The sequence below is a fragment of the Pezoporus flaviventris genome, unplaced genomic scaffold, assembly GCF_033815535.1.
Source record: "Pezoporus flaviventris isolate CSIRO_AGI_PZ_B2104156 unplaced genomic scaffold, CSIRO_AGI_Pfla_v1 ptg000029l, whole genome shotgun sequence".
NCBI classification, from domain to species: Eukaryota; Metazoa; Chordata; class Aves; order Psittaciformes; family Psittacidae; genus Pezoporus; species Pezoporus flaviventris.
The window spans coordinates 11,068,773-11,081,546 of record NW_026892577.1 but is presented as its reverse complement, the minus strand read 5'-3'; the positions used below and the strand labels follow the sequence as shown (position 1 = coordinate 11,081,546).

General features: G+C 45.9%; 1 protein-coding gene across 4 annotated transcripts in view; it reads left to right on the top strand.

Moving 5' to 3' along the window:
* The window catches only part of FBXW4 (F-box and WD repeat domain containing 4), a 64,717-nt gene that overhangs the window by 22,859 nt on the left and 29,084 nt on the right, over positions 1 to 12,774 (top strand). The window lies entirely within an intron of this gene.

Genomic DNA, 12,774 nt, shown 5'->3' with positions numbered 1-12,774 from the left:
TGTCCACAAATTTGTACCTACACTAGTGTCTTCTACAGTGTTTTTCAAAGTGCTCCCATTCTTGAAGTGAAAATCTGAGAAACTTAAACTCTCACTGTTAAAATCTTACACTGGCAGCAGCAATCTGTCTCTTCAGTTCATGGTTAAGCTGGTCTTCTGCGTGCAACAGAGATTCTCCCTCATCCTTCCTCAAGGAAGAGGGGAGGAAGAGCTGCTGTTTCTGGCCATGTGCTGTCTGCAACTGATGAATTTTAGACTTGTGCAAAACCAAAGTACTTCCCACAACTGCTGTCCTCATTAGACTTCCAGGCTTGTTTTGCAGTCAGGAGAAACTTAGTGGTACAGGGCTAATGGCATTATCAGGGAAATGACCCTTGAGACCTGCTATGATTTTGCCATTCGCTTGTCCCATTGCTGTGATTGAGATAGTGTTTTTGAAGAAGTGCCATGTGCATTAATGCTGCTGCAAGTTGTTAGAAGCCCTCTGCTGTCTTCTGTGCTGCAAGGGCCCCTTTTCTAGCAGACAGGGTCTGGCTCTAGCACCATGGCTGGTTAAAGCCCAGTGGCATGCCGCTTCCTGCTCCTAAGTGATGACCTACTGAGGTGGCCTCTTGTCAGGACAGTGTTCCTCTCCCTGGTGTGCACGCTTGTGCCCACTCTCTGTCACAATATTTACCCACAGTCTCCTCGCCCCCCTTTTCCTTGCTGCAGAGTGATAAATGGGAGGTGGTAGAGCACCTACCCCATGGACAAGTGGGCTTAAATTGTGCACTCCTGTTTTCTTATGAGACTGTGGACTGTACCAGCCTCCCCTGTTAGCCCTCCCTACTGTCGCCCCCCATCCCTCTGTGTTTTGGGGGGGGGGACAAGGTGGGTGGAGAATTAGAGCCAATTAGCCACGTCATTAATTCTTCAATTTGACGGCTGATATAGCAGAGCCTGAAACACGCTGCTGACCTCGTATAATGGGAGCCCTGCTCCTTCACGTATGGACACTGGGAGAAGTTAATTAAAATTCCACAGAGAGAAGGTGTCGGCTAACCTATAAACCTGTCGCTGCTCAGAACAAATCACAGCCATCCCAGAAGAGAGAGAGGATCAGAGCAGGAGGGCATGTGGTGGGGGAGGGCCAGGGCAAGGGGCAGGGGAGATGAATTTTTCACTAATAGGTTTTATTGCTTGGTTTCTAATGAGGGTGAGTATCAAAAAGATAATATCTGGTTTCTAGCAAGGTCTGCTTTGGGGAGCTCTGTGATTTCTGTTTTACTTGCAAGAACCCATATATCACCCATATGCTTTCCCTATGCACTTGTGTGTGAAGCTTTTCCTCCCTTGCAGTCCCCATCCTTCTTGCCTGAGCTTCGATGCATTTGTTCCTCAGTGAGGCTGAACATGACCTGTAACCTCCACTTCCTCCTAAACATCTGATGTGTCCTCCCAGTTCTCTCTTCTCACTTGTGCTGGTATAGAATGAGAGCTCTTCCATATGAACAGATAGTTCTGATGATGTCAAACTGCTATAGAATCAGGCTCCAACCACTTAAGTATTGTGGTCCAGTGTTGCGGAGAACCCACCACTGTGGACATGTATTGCTCAAGAATAGCCCAAAGCAGTTGTGTGCAGTAAGGCAGGAGCAGGGAGGGCTCCTTTACCTCTAGCTATTCAAAAGGGCTTTGGAGAGGCTGTGGCTTCCTGACCTGGAGGTTTGCCACTAAGACTTTCTAGAGTAGTCAGGGTTGTAGACCAGAACTTGCTTTTCAGTGATATCTTCCTCCGTGTGAAGCTTACTTAGAAAGTATCCCATGTGCACCTGACTGCTGGGTTTTCTGCTGTAGTCCTGCTCTGCTGGTTGCTGTTCTAATGGAAGGTGTCTGCACACCCAAGTTAAACTTCAGAGACTTGTGGTCTTAATATGCAGCTCCTCTGGCTTTTGGCATCTTTCTTGGATATTCTGCTTTGATTTGTCCACAGTTTCCCTGTGTTAACTACAGAGATACTCTTATAGATATGCTGAGCTAAAGAGGAGGCTGCTTTGTTCTTGATGTAGTGATTGGTGGGCTGGATGCTTGGAGGGTCTGCAAGCTGAATGATGCCCATGAAGGAGATTAAGTAGGGTAAAAGGCAGTAAAAAGGTAGTACTGGATCTTCTCCTTTTACTGTGCAGGGGAGAAGTGCACTTAGCCTTTTGTATAACCTTTTCAGCCATGGAAGTGCCTTGACATTCATGTGTGTTACTGGAGTGTCATTGCTTTGGGGATCCCTAACAGCACCCTGCAGGGTAGTGGGGATAGGGTAGACATTGTGCTGCTTCTGGGTTTTCAAGAGGTCTTCTGCCTAGCTGTGCTGGTTGATACACTTGGGCCAGCAGGTCCAGCATTGCTTGTCACATCAGGGACTAGAGAAGAGTCTGAGATCATATAGGATACTTAAAATAAGGGTGCCTCAACTTGTTCTGGTTTAATTGGTCTCCTTAGCTGTCCTCCGTGGCTGTACTTACAGAAAGGCTGTATACCCTAAACCATGTTTCTTAGCTGCTTGTAATCCCCTTCCACCTGAGTTATTTGCATTCTGAGCCCTGCGTCATGCAGATGTTAAACTTTCATTTACTGGTGCTTACTGCAGTGACTTATGTGTGCTCAGGGACCAGGGCAAGCCTGAGTGCAGTGGACCTATTCAAATGTGCAAAGTGAGGCAAACCCAGGGGTTTCTTTTGGAGTAGTGGCACCTTCATGCTTTGTGATTCCTTGAGGTGGCAGTAGCCAGGGAAGAGAAGTTACCACTGTACGTTGTTTAATTTGAGAGATAGGTTTATGGAGAGAATGAGGTCCAATTGGCTGGCATTTATGGCTGCAGAACCATAAGGCTTACTATATGTGTTGTGCTACTGAAATGTTCCTTTTTTTAGGGGAAAAATAGTTGCAAGTTGTTTTTCCCATAATGATAGAGAAGCTTTTAAAATGGACAGGGAAGGAAAAAGTGGACCTTGATGTTAAATTAATTAGTAATCTTGGATTCAGAAATTATTTGGTTTTGGATTAAAATAAGTATTCAAGTCTAAGATGGCTTCTCCTCCTGGGTCTGGCCACAGACACTTACTATTTAGATTTAAAAATACTTATCATGAGAGCTGTCTTCCCATGTTGTACTCAAAGTGTGTCAGATTTTAAACCAGTAAAAGAGATGACAGAGGCACAAAAGTGGTTTTCAATGTGCAAGTATGCATAAAGAGCTAGGAAACCTTTGGCGCAATGCGGGGCAGCATCAGGCAACCATGATGTGCCCAGCTGTGGCAGAGAGATGCTTTGGGTGTGTAAGCCCAGAAGATGGTCTCTCCTTTTCCAAACGCATCATTGGTTTACTGCAGTGACCTCTTGTGAATGTTGCTTTGGTGAACTGCAGGTTTACTCCAGAGAGGAGGAAAGCTTGTACCAAAGACAATAGCTATCTGCTCTGAATGTTTAATGTAAAGGAAAATGAGTAGGTCTCTGAGCAGTTGAATTTAAAAAGCCAGGCTTGCTCTCTCTCTTTTGCTTATGCAGCATTGTAGTTGAGACCTGACTCCCGTTTTAACATGCTAATTTGTATCTCTGTTAACATAATTGCTTCTCCAATGGAATATTATGGGGAAGTAATATCCGGGGAGACCTCTGCCCCTGTGGACAACCTCAGACAAATTGTAAAACATACCCAAAACTTGCTGGGGAAAGGAAGGAAGAGAAGGGTTACTGACAGGCACCTTGACTGAATGGGCCTCTCTTCCACTGGGGACAATCAAAATGATTAATTCTGAGGGCTTCTTTTTAATGGTTATCTGGAAACTTTTTGTGAAAGTGAAACAATCTGATCTTGCAGATTGCATTAGCAAAACAACCCACTTGAGTCAGAGAAACTTTGCAGTAGTTTTAACTATAATTGAAGCCCTAATGTGTAGCAGTTAAAATGTTTTGTAATGTTCACCCCCCATTTCCTGCTCCACTTTTATCAGCAGATATCCCCTACTGCATATCAAGATGAGCTGTTGGCTGTAGTGATGCTCTGTTGTGACCTAGCTTTGCACAGTTAACCTCTCTGAGTCTGCTAGGAGTTAGGACAAGTAACTGGGGTTTATTCTGGTTTGTGCATTGCCAGCAAAATACCAGGCAGCAATAGCTCTGCTGTCCTTGGGGATCCCTGTAGAGCCTGGTTGGTTTGAATAATTGAGAGGGGACTCTGACCTGCAGCTGTTTCTTAAGTAGGGGCAGGAAGAACCTGCTCAACTGTGAGATCCCAGGGTGGACTTGCAGAGTTAGTGGTGGCATTAACTACCATCTCTTGCTGACCTCGGGGAGTGATCTGGATGCAGGTTTCTAGGTATATGCAACAGTCATAACTGACTTGGTGCTCTTTCACCCCAAAGCTGAAGGGCAGGAAATGAGTATCAGTTTCTCCCCTCTGGAGCTAAAATGACACCTGTGTCTTATCTGTGTGCCCTGACTGTTCCCTTGATGTTGAGAGGAAGAAGGCTTGGTTTACATTCTTTAATTGCATGATGATGACTCTGGTCTTCTTCACATGGGTGAACACATGAACACACATGTATCTCTGCCCACTCATCTAGAAACAAATACATGTGTAAACACTTCTGTAGGTTGAGAAACCGCAGCTTACCTTTCTGCACTTTTTTTCCTTTGCCCTCTGAAGTCCACATGACTGATGACTTGCTCCCTTTTTGCCACTTTTGGCCAATACTTTAATGTATATATTCGCTGTGACTGAATTGGCTTACTGGTGTTTGCGGGCAGGTGAGCAGGTTTCGGGAGGCAGTATGCGTTAGAACCCAGACATCTGTTTCTAATCCTGTCGAGCTGTGTTGCATATTGAATCTCTTTTTTTCTTTCTCCCCCTGCAGTTTTTTTTCATCTGTCCCTTGCTTGAGGGGAGAGTCTGTCTTTGCAAGCTTGGAGGAAGCATCTTGTGCTGCTTGGTTTGCACAGGAGAATCCACGTCTGTTTAATCGATGTGACAGAAGAAACTGAGTTGAGGGGGCTGGCTGCCTTATGGTTTGAGGTTTCCATTTCCAGTTTGCGATCATTTTCTCTTTGCCTCTTTGCAGAGGGAGAAGGGAACTTCACCAGACCTTGGCTTCTGTTTACCTTTGCTCAGTTGTGCAGCGTGCCTTTGTTTTTCCACCTTTGATCAGTGTCCTGCCAACAGATAATTTAGCAATTGCATCCCAGGGTGGAAGTGTGGAGTTAATGTTAAAATTAGGGTTTTTTTTCCTTTCCTAACTTCTCTGGCTGATGGAGCAGAGAAGGCGAGAGGGGAGGTGAAGGGGGCCATAAATTCTGGACCTGGTGATTCTGCTCCTTGTAGAGAAACCAAAGCCTCTGATGTCTCTTCAGCACTTTTCATTAACATTTAAATTAAGGGTTTGTTTTCCAGGCGGCTTCAGTCACAGCCCTTTCATAGCCTGACACATGGAGGCTGTTCTCTCTCTCTCTTTTTCTCTCTTTTTCCAGCTTGCAAATCAGTGTACAATAGTAATCACTGCCATAATTTTTTTCTGATCTCTCAGGAGGGCAGCGACCTGACAAGCTGTACCAGAGGTTCAAAGAGAATCGGGAACGGAGTGCAAAGGTAGATGAGCAGGAGGATGCCAGGTTTCACTCCTACAATTAGAGTGGTGTCTGCTCCCTCCCCTGCCTTTCAAAGTCTGCTTTTGGGGGCGGGGAGGGACAGAGAGGGATGGACCTCTCTTGCACGGTGAGAGCCCCAGGTGCAGATGCCTCTAACCAGCCTCAGCTTCTACTGTTACTCCTCCCATATGAGGCCGGAGATGTCAGAGGATGTGAGCTCATGCCCTCAGGTAGGAAGTGGAGCTGTAGTGTCCTAAGATAGCAGCCTAGCCCTCTAAAGAAGTGTTGATTAACTCCAAGGACAGCAGGAGGTTGGTCCTCAGCCTGCCATTGACATTTGAAAGGAGGGCCATAGTGGAGGATGTTGCCCTGAAGTAAGAAACTCACCCCTGTCTTTTCGTGCTGCATCGATGAAGTAATGTCTGTTCTGAGCACTGCAGCTTACTGTAATGTTAGAAAGATAGCTGTTTGAAATGTCCATTTGATTCTTGGCTCACAGCAGCCTAAAACAAACCATGCCTTGCTGTTGCCAAGCAATTTCAAGTATAAGAGCTAGTTGGTTTAACATCAAGAAAAAAACTGTCTTCCACCTGCTTCAACAATTGCATAAGAGCCAGGGAACAAGGGGACAGTTTAAGGAATGGCAATAACTTGCAGTGGAGAAGCAGTATAGTAGGATTTGTGTAAACACATGAGTCTTCGTCCCAGAGCTCTTTTGGAATCTGCAACTTCTCATGTTTCACCCAGTTGGTTATGGCTGGTAGGCTGTTATCTTCTGCAGGCTCTCTGATGGGAGTTGGGGGACTCAGTAGCACTGAACTGGTGTCTTTCTTGAGCTGAAGGTGGATTAAAAGGCAGAGGAAATGAGCCAACACGTGAGCAAAGTATTTAACATAATGAAACCTGTGTCTTGATGGTTGTGATTTTCACGCTGTTCATGTCTTCAGTCTACCACCTCCCCAAATTTGCTTGCTTTTCGCTAAGAGCTTGATCCCCATGGGCTTTGAATGATGCCAATAGGATGAGGGGCAACAAGCTGGTAATGAAATCAGGAAGGGTATTCCCTGCTTTGTGTGTGAAGAGGTGTGCCAGAAGTTTCTGTTCTTCAAGACTGGTCTTAGGTGGCCATGATTTACACCATGTGGCTCTTCTGGAAGATCTAATTCAAAATCATGCACTTGCAGAAGCCTCCTATATGTACCTAAAATGTTTCTCTTCTGGGGTTTGGATTGTTTTGCTTTTTCTGTGTGAACTACCACAGACTACTCTGTCACTATTGTCAGGTTGAAATACTGTGTCTAACTGTTCTGTTACTGAGTGTATGGTGATGACTCAGTGAGTGATACAGAACAACTCTTCAGGGCCCGGTGATCTTGTCCATATTTCAGTTACTCTGAAGCTGTGTGGTGGGATTTGCTTCTCTGATCCTATTTTGCTTCTCTGATCCCATCTTAAGCCATGCTCTGTTTTGTGCCACCAATCTGATATATCTGTCACTGCAGGAAGGTTCTAACTCCTCTCACTGATAGATTTCTGCATAGTCCCAAGAACTGCCACCATCAATGTCATACTGGTATCTTCATCCTGTATAATGCAAGGGGGATTCAGAATGACTTCTGCACTGCTAAAATCTATCCACTCTTCCAGGTGTTTCAGCTTTTGGAGGCTTATAGGTTCATGTTCACTGGGTTTTTCTTCTTCAGGGCCCAGTGTCGGATAGTGCTGAACATTTTGTGAAGCCCACAGCCTGAGCAAACCAAAGCTATTGGAAATGGGAAAGAGGATGCTTAGTACTAGTCACGCAGGGTTCTTGGTTGTGACTTCTGAGCCACCTTCAGCATTGCTCAGTCTGTAACTTTTTAACAAGGAAAGCTTTTAACTTTAGCCCTCCTGAGGGCGGATGCCAGCATGGAGCCCACCTTGGCTGCCCCAGTGGTACTTGGGGCAAGTGTGCTGCCATACTAACTGGGGTAATTCCTACTAAATTCTCTTTGGAAGCTCCACTGTATTTATGGGTGGGGAGGGCAGGGGGATGCCTGCCCTCCCACCTTCCCCTGTGTTGTCTCAAAAGGCCTTGGTGCATCTTTGATTAGGTGTAGGTCAAAAGAATTTCCACATCGTGACCTTAATAACTGGGGTTGATTGGCAGGCAGTCTGCAGAGAGGGAGCAGCCTGTCCCTTTCATCTCCCTTGGTGCCGTGCTGGGACAATGGGCCAGCATATTTTCCTTGTTGTTCCTCATTTGAAAAGGGTCTGGTATCTCTACTAGGTACCTGTGACATGGGGGTCTTGATTGGGGTCTCATAAAGGGCCCTGTCAGTGTGTCCAAAGGCCAGGAACACAAAGGCGGTCAGTGGGTGGGGGTCTCAGCTGACCACTGAAGAAGGGAGGGGAGGGTCCTGGAAGCAGTGGAGGGAGAAGCAACCCCTGATGGGAGACCTTAAAGGGGGAGGGGGGGAGGAGGTGGCCCATTTTTGTCCCGAACTCATCAAGCACATCTGCAGAATTGTCCCAGCCGCTGCCTCCCAGTTTCAAAAGAAAATGATCGTTTGATAAACCGTCCTGATTCACCACTTTCTCACAAGGGAGGGAGACCCACCTTTGACCTCTATGATTTCACATTGGGCCCAGCTCCCCCCCATCCAATTGCTGGAGAAACTTTGAAATGCATCCCTTGCTCTCTCTCCTTCTCCCTCTTTCCCTTTACTCTCTCTTCCCCCCCCCCCCCCTTCCTTTTTTTTCCCCCTCCTCCTCTTCCCACCACCCGCTCTCCCTCTTTGTAAAAGAGCAGGCGTACTGCTTTGGAGTTTAGGCAAGTAATTAGTAAAATCTTTTCTGCAGCACAATAAACCCGCGGCCCTTGGCCCGCATATTCCCACAATTTACATACTCGTGGGCATTCGAGAAAACAAGTGGCATTCCCAGTGCATCACTGCCTATGAAAATCATTTGGAAGGCAGGGAGGGGAGGGTGCTGGGACCCATTAGGTCCTGCAAGCTATAGGAATGTGCATGAATATATTAAAATGTTTTCACACAATGCTTGTATATTCCAATGGGAAGAGGCATCTTCTGGATGAAAGGCGGCTGGCCCAGACACAAGCCTCTTCCAAACACTCTTTCCCACTTAGGGTTTGTTTGCATGAACCAGATAGAGGAGGGGGCCTGACAGAGGGGTGGGAGGAAAGAGCAAGGGTGCTATCTATGTAAAGTAAATCTTTGTGTGCCTCCTACTCTTTCCCCGTTTGTGGTCCCAGAAAATTGCATTATGAGGGAATCTTGTCTGTGGAAGTTGGGAAGAGAGGAGATCATCAGGACTTTCTGGAAAAGCTCTTGGAGGCATTGCAAGCATAGAGAGGAAATAGCATGTAATGGAGCATATAGCTCTGACTGACAGGATTCAGTGGATGCAGCAGGAAATGACTGAGAGGGAGCTGGCTATCTTGGGCAGTATTAGCAAAGTGCCTATTAATAACAGAAAGTACTCTTGCAATATGTTTCCAGCTTCATCTTATTGTCAAGAAGAGGCTGCTCAGTGGTCAGCCTGGGCTATGTATCTAGCTGGTCCTCTCCTTTTTCCAAAAGGGTAGTTGTTCTGGGCTGTGCCACAGGTGGAATCCAGCAATTCCCACTCTGTTTCAGATGGGGACTGCTTAGCTGTGTTGCTTCCAAAGAGGTTCTTTGGGCACTTCGAACTTGTAGAGTGTTGTGCTGACCACAGATGTGTGGTGAAACTTGTGTCACAGAGTGTAGATCAAGGATTTCTTTTCTAATGGACAGCATCTGAAGGCGAGAATTGAAGTGAAGGGAGGAAGATGCTGAACATAAGTAATGAACGGCTTGGCAGGGTGGTTCACGTAGGGAAGACCCTGGGTTCAGCTCAAGGGATACTGTTTTGTTTGAGAATACTGGGGCAGGCTGCAAAGGGGCCTCATTGGAGGAAACTGAGGTAGGTTGGTGGCTGGATTTTTATTATTTTTAAATAATACTATTTTGGTGAAAATGCCCTTTGAAATTTCTATGGGAAGTGGTGTGGCACCAGCTTGGTGATCTGGGTGCCTGTTTCATATCTGCTACCAATCCAGCCTTCGTAGAAAGCTTGTCTGGGCAGGTGTTCTGTCCAGATGGGTTCTGCCTTGTGGATATACAAGCCTGCCAGCAGCCAGCCAGAGCCATGGTAGCACAAATTTATAGATGCGGTGAAGAGCTGTTCCAAAGCTCATGCTACCCAGCTCAAGCCTCTACTCTCCTGAAGGAGCTTACAAAATGCAGGCTTCCAGAACAAGGCATAACCCATTTAGAGAGGAGTGGGAAGATCTTCACTGAGACTTTCTCCTCAGCTGAGCCAACTTTCCTTGTCCTTTCTGACCAGGCTCTTTCTGTGACAGGTGGGAGAGAATGTATTCCCCAGCCCTGCAAGAAGCTAAACAATTCTGCATCTCAGAACCTTTGCAGAAGGGTATACTTGCATGGCAGGTGTTCCTAAATGGATCTGCAGAAGCAGCAAAGCTCTGTAATGCTGTTTCTCCCAGCTGGCCTGCACTGGTTATACTGGTGTTGCTTATGGTGCAAAGGTCTCTAACCTTTTGTTGGAAACGACCAACAACCCAACTGGCAAGAGGGCTTACTTTTTATTTTTAATTATTGTCTTCCCAATTCTGTGCTCCTCCCCTTCATCTTTCTGCATTTCTTAAAGAGGCAGCAGAGGGAAAAAGAGCTTTGGTTTTTGTTTCGAAGGGGGTTAGGAAAGGCGACGTGGCCCCTGCAACCTCTCATAGGGGTGTCTTGTCAGGGCGCGGCATGGAGGGCACAAACAGATCATAACCTTTAAATGAAAATGTGATGGAGGGGAGAGATGAAAGCAGTGAAACAAATTAGATACATCTAGAGGGGGTGCTCAACTGGAGAAAATTAGCATTTCTTCCTAATTGGAGTGCAGGGCATTCCATTACAGGGTTTCATTACATGGAGGGAAGCACTGGGCCTCTTTGGGGGATTCCCCCCGCACTCAGTTCTTCTAAAAGTAAAAAATACATTTGGGGTAGAACTGAGAAAGGACTGAATTTATCAGAGTGAAGGTTTCAGACTGCTGCAGGAAGAGGAGTAGTAGTAAAGCATCATTCTCTATTTGTTAAGGGAAGGAAGTGATGGCTGTGTGCACATGAAGTCAGGTGCTAGTCCTAGTTTTTCTGAAGAAAACTAAGAAGTTTATAGGAGGCTGCAGGTGATGGTAACTTTTTGGTGCTAGTACTTGCTGAATCAAATTTGTGGACTTTATCCAAAATGCACTAGTTTGAAGCATAGGGATATATGTTTTATGACTAAGATCAGTGGAGTTAATTCAGTCCTGTGTTACGCTGCATATCAAGTTCATGCTGTGCAAAGCACTTGTTCAGGTCATCTCTCTGATTATTTCTCTGAATTAGGGCTGTTGCATCCAACAGGAATTTGGAGATATCCCCAGGCAGGTAATGGCCAACTTCCAGCACAGCATGTCTGGGGCTGCACTGAGGCTTGGGTATAGCTTTGTGGTCCAAATAGCCTGTGCCAGCTTGAGAAACAGGCTTGCATGGTTGTTCGTATAAGTGCATCTTTACTTATAAATGGGTGTGAAGAATAATTTAGAGAGAATTCCTGGGACAAGGTTTCGTATTGCATCTCTGGATTAGGAATAGGGGGAGACAGTTTATTTCTTCCAAGCAGGGATTGGATTATTTATCAGCCAGTGCTCTCAGGAAGAAGAAAAGAAAAGCAGACTTGCTTCAGGTGTGTGGTGTGCAATGTATATTGATCTGCCAATCTACAGTTACAACCTTCTGTTCCAGCTCAGGAGAGGCAATGTACAAGTATAGGAATGTAGATTGTAGGATACTCCTGAATGGTCATGTCTTCACAGAAGGCTGGTTCCTAGCAAAGTGGGAGGATGTCTGCAGCAGCAGTCCCTTCATCCTGGGCAGGCTCTATCATCTGTATGCCCTGGATAAGATTGCAGATGATATGAATGTACAGAATTCATAAATGTAAATCTCTGATTTAACCCTGGTATTTTGACAGCATAGCACTGCCCACAGGAATATCTTCAGGCATATCTAGAAAAAATACTGTTAAAAATGAAAGCGTGGCTCAGAGATGGGCTTCTCCCATATTGGGTCAGGCACACATCAGGATGATGATGTCTCCTATCCCAGCCTTCTCCAGTCACTTCAGTTCTCACAAAAGATGCTTGCCAGACAGTTTAAAATGAGCAAAAGCATCAGTCTGGCTCTAGATTAGTAAAGCAAACTACTTTTGAAACAGTGCGGGAGGTAGAGAGAAGATGGGAGCAGGACCAGAGGGGCCGGAGTTTGGAGAGGAGCAAATGACTAGGAGATAGTCAGGCTTGAAGGGAAACTGGTTCCTCTGAAGAATGGAAATTTCTCCTCAATGTGTGCAGTTGTGCATCTGGCTTGTGTGCTAATATACTTTAAAATACAGCATGCCAAAGTGCTTTTTGCCTGTAGCTATGCTTCAGCTGCCCTGAATGGCTGGCATCCTGCATCTCTGTTGTGAGTGGAATCAGACATTGGAAATGTGTGGACACAACTGTGTGGCTATGACTCTCTCCTTGGCTCTGTTGCATCTCATTTCTTTTCAGAGCAGTGTGAGACTGCTCCAGACTGGAAGGTAGATTGGAAAGTGTGTTCTCTCTGTGTAGTGTTGGCCTGTAGTGTTCTGTGGTTTATCTAGGATTTGTCAGGCCTTCTCTGCTCCTTCCACCTGCATGAAGCACAACCACTGCAAACACTTTCTTGCTCTAAAGAGGTCTTGTGTGTTCATGAGGCTTCATTCACCGTCTCTGCACATGCCCTGCATGTGGAATGTACTCTTGCTGCTGTGCAGGCATCCTGACACTTCACATGTATGGGCCTAATTTGGGACCAGGTATTAAAACCAGCTTTTAATGTGTGTTGCCCTGTGTAATTAGTAAATCCTTGTTTTCTCTCCTCTGAGATTGAGGTACATATTCCTCTAAGTCTAGCCGTCCATCAAAGAGGACTTGAAATGAGGCCCTGCTATGGTTGGTAGACACAGGCAGCTAATGAAGAGAGAGAACCCATTTCCTTTGTGGAGACCTGTATCAAGGTGATTGATAGTCACAGAGGTTTATTAGTGTGGGGGC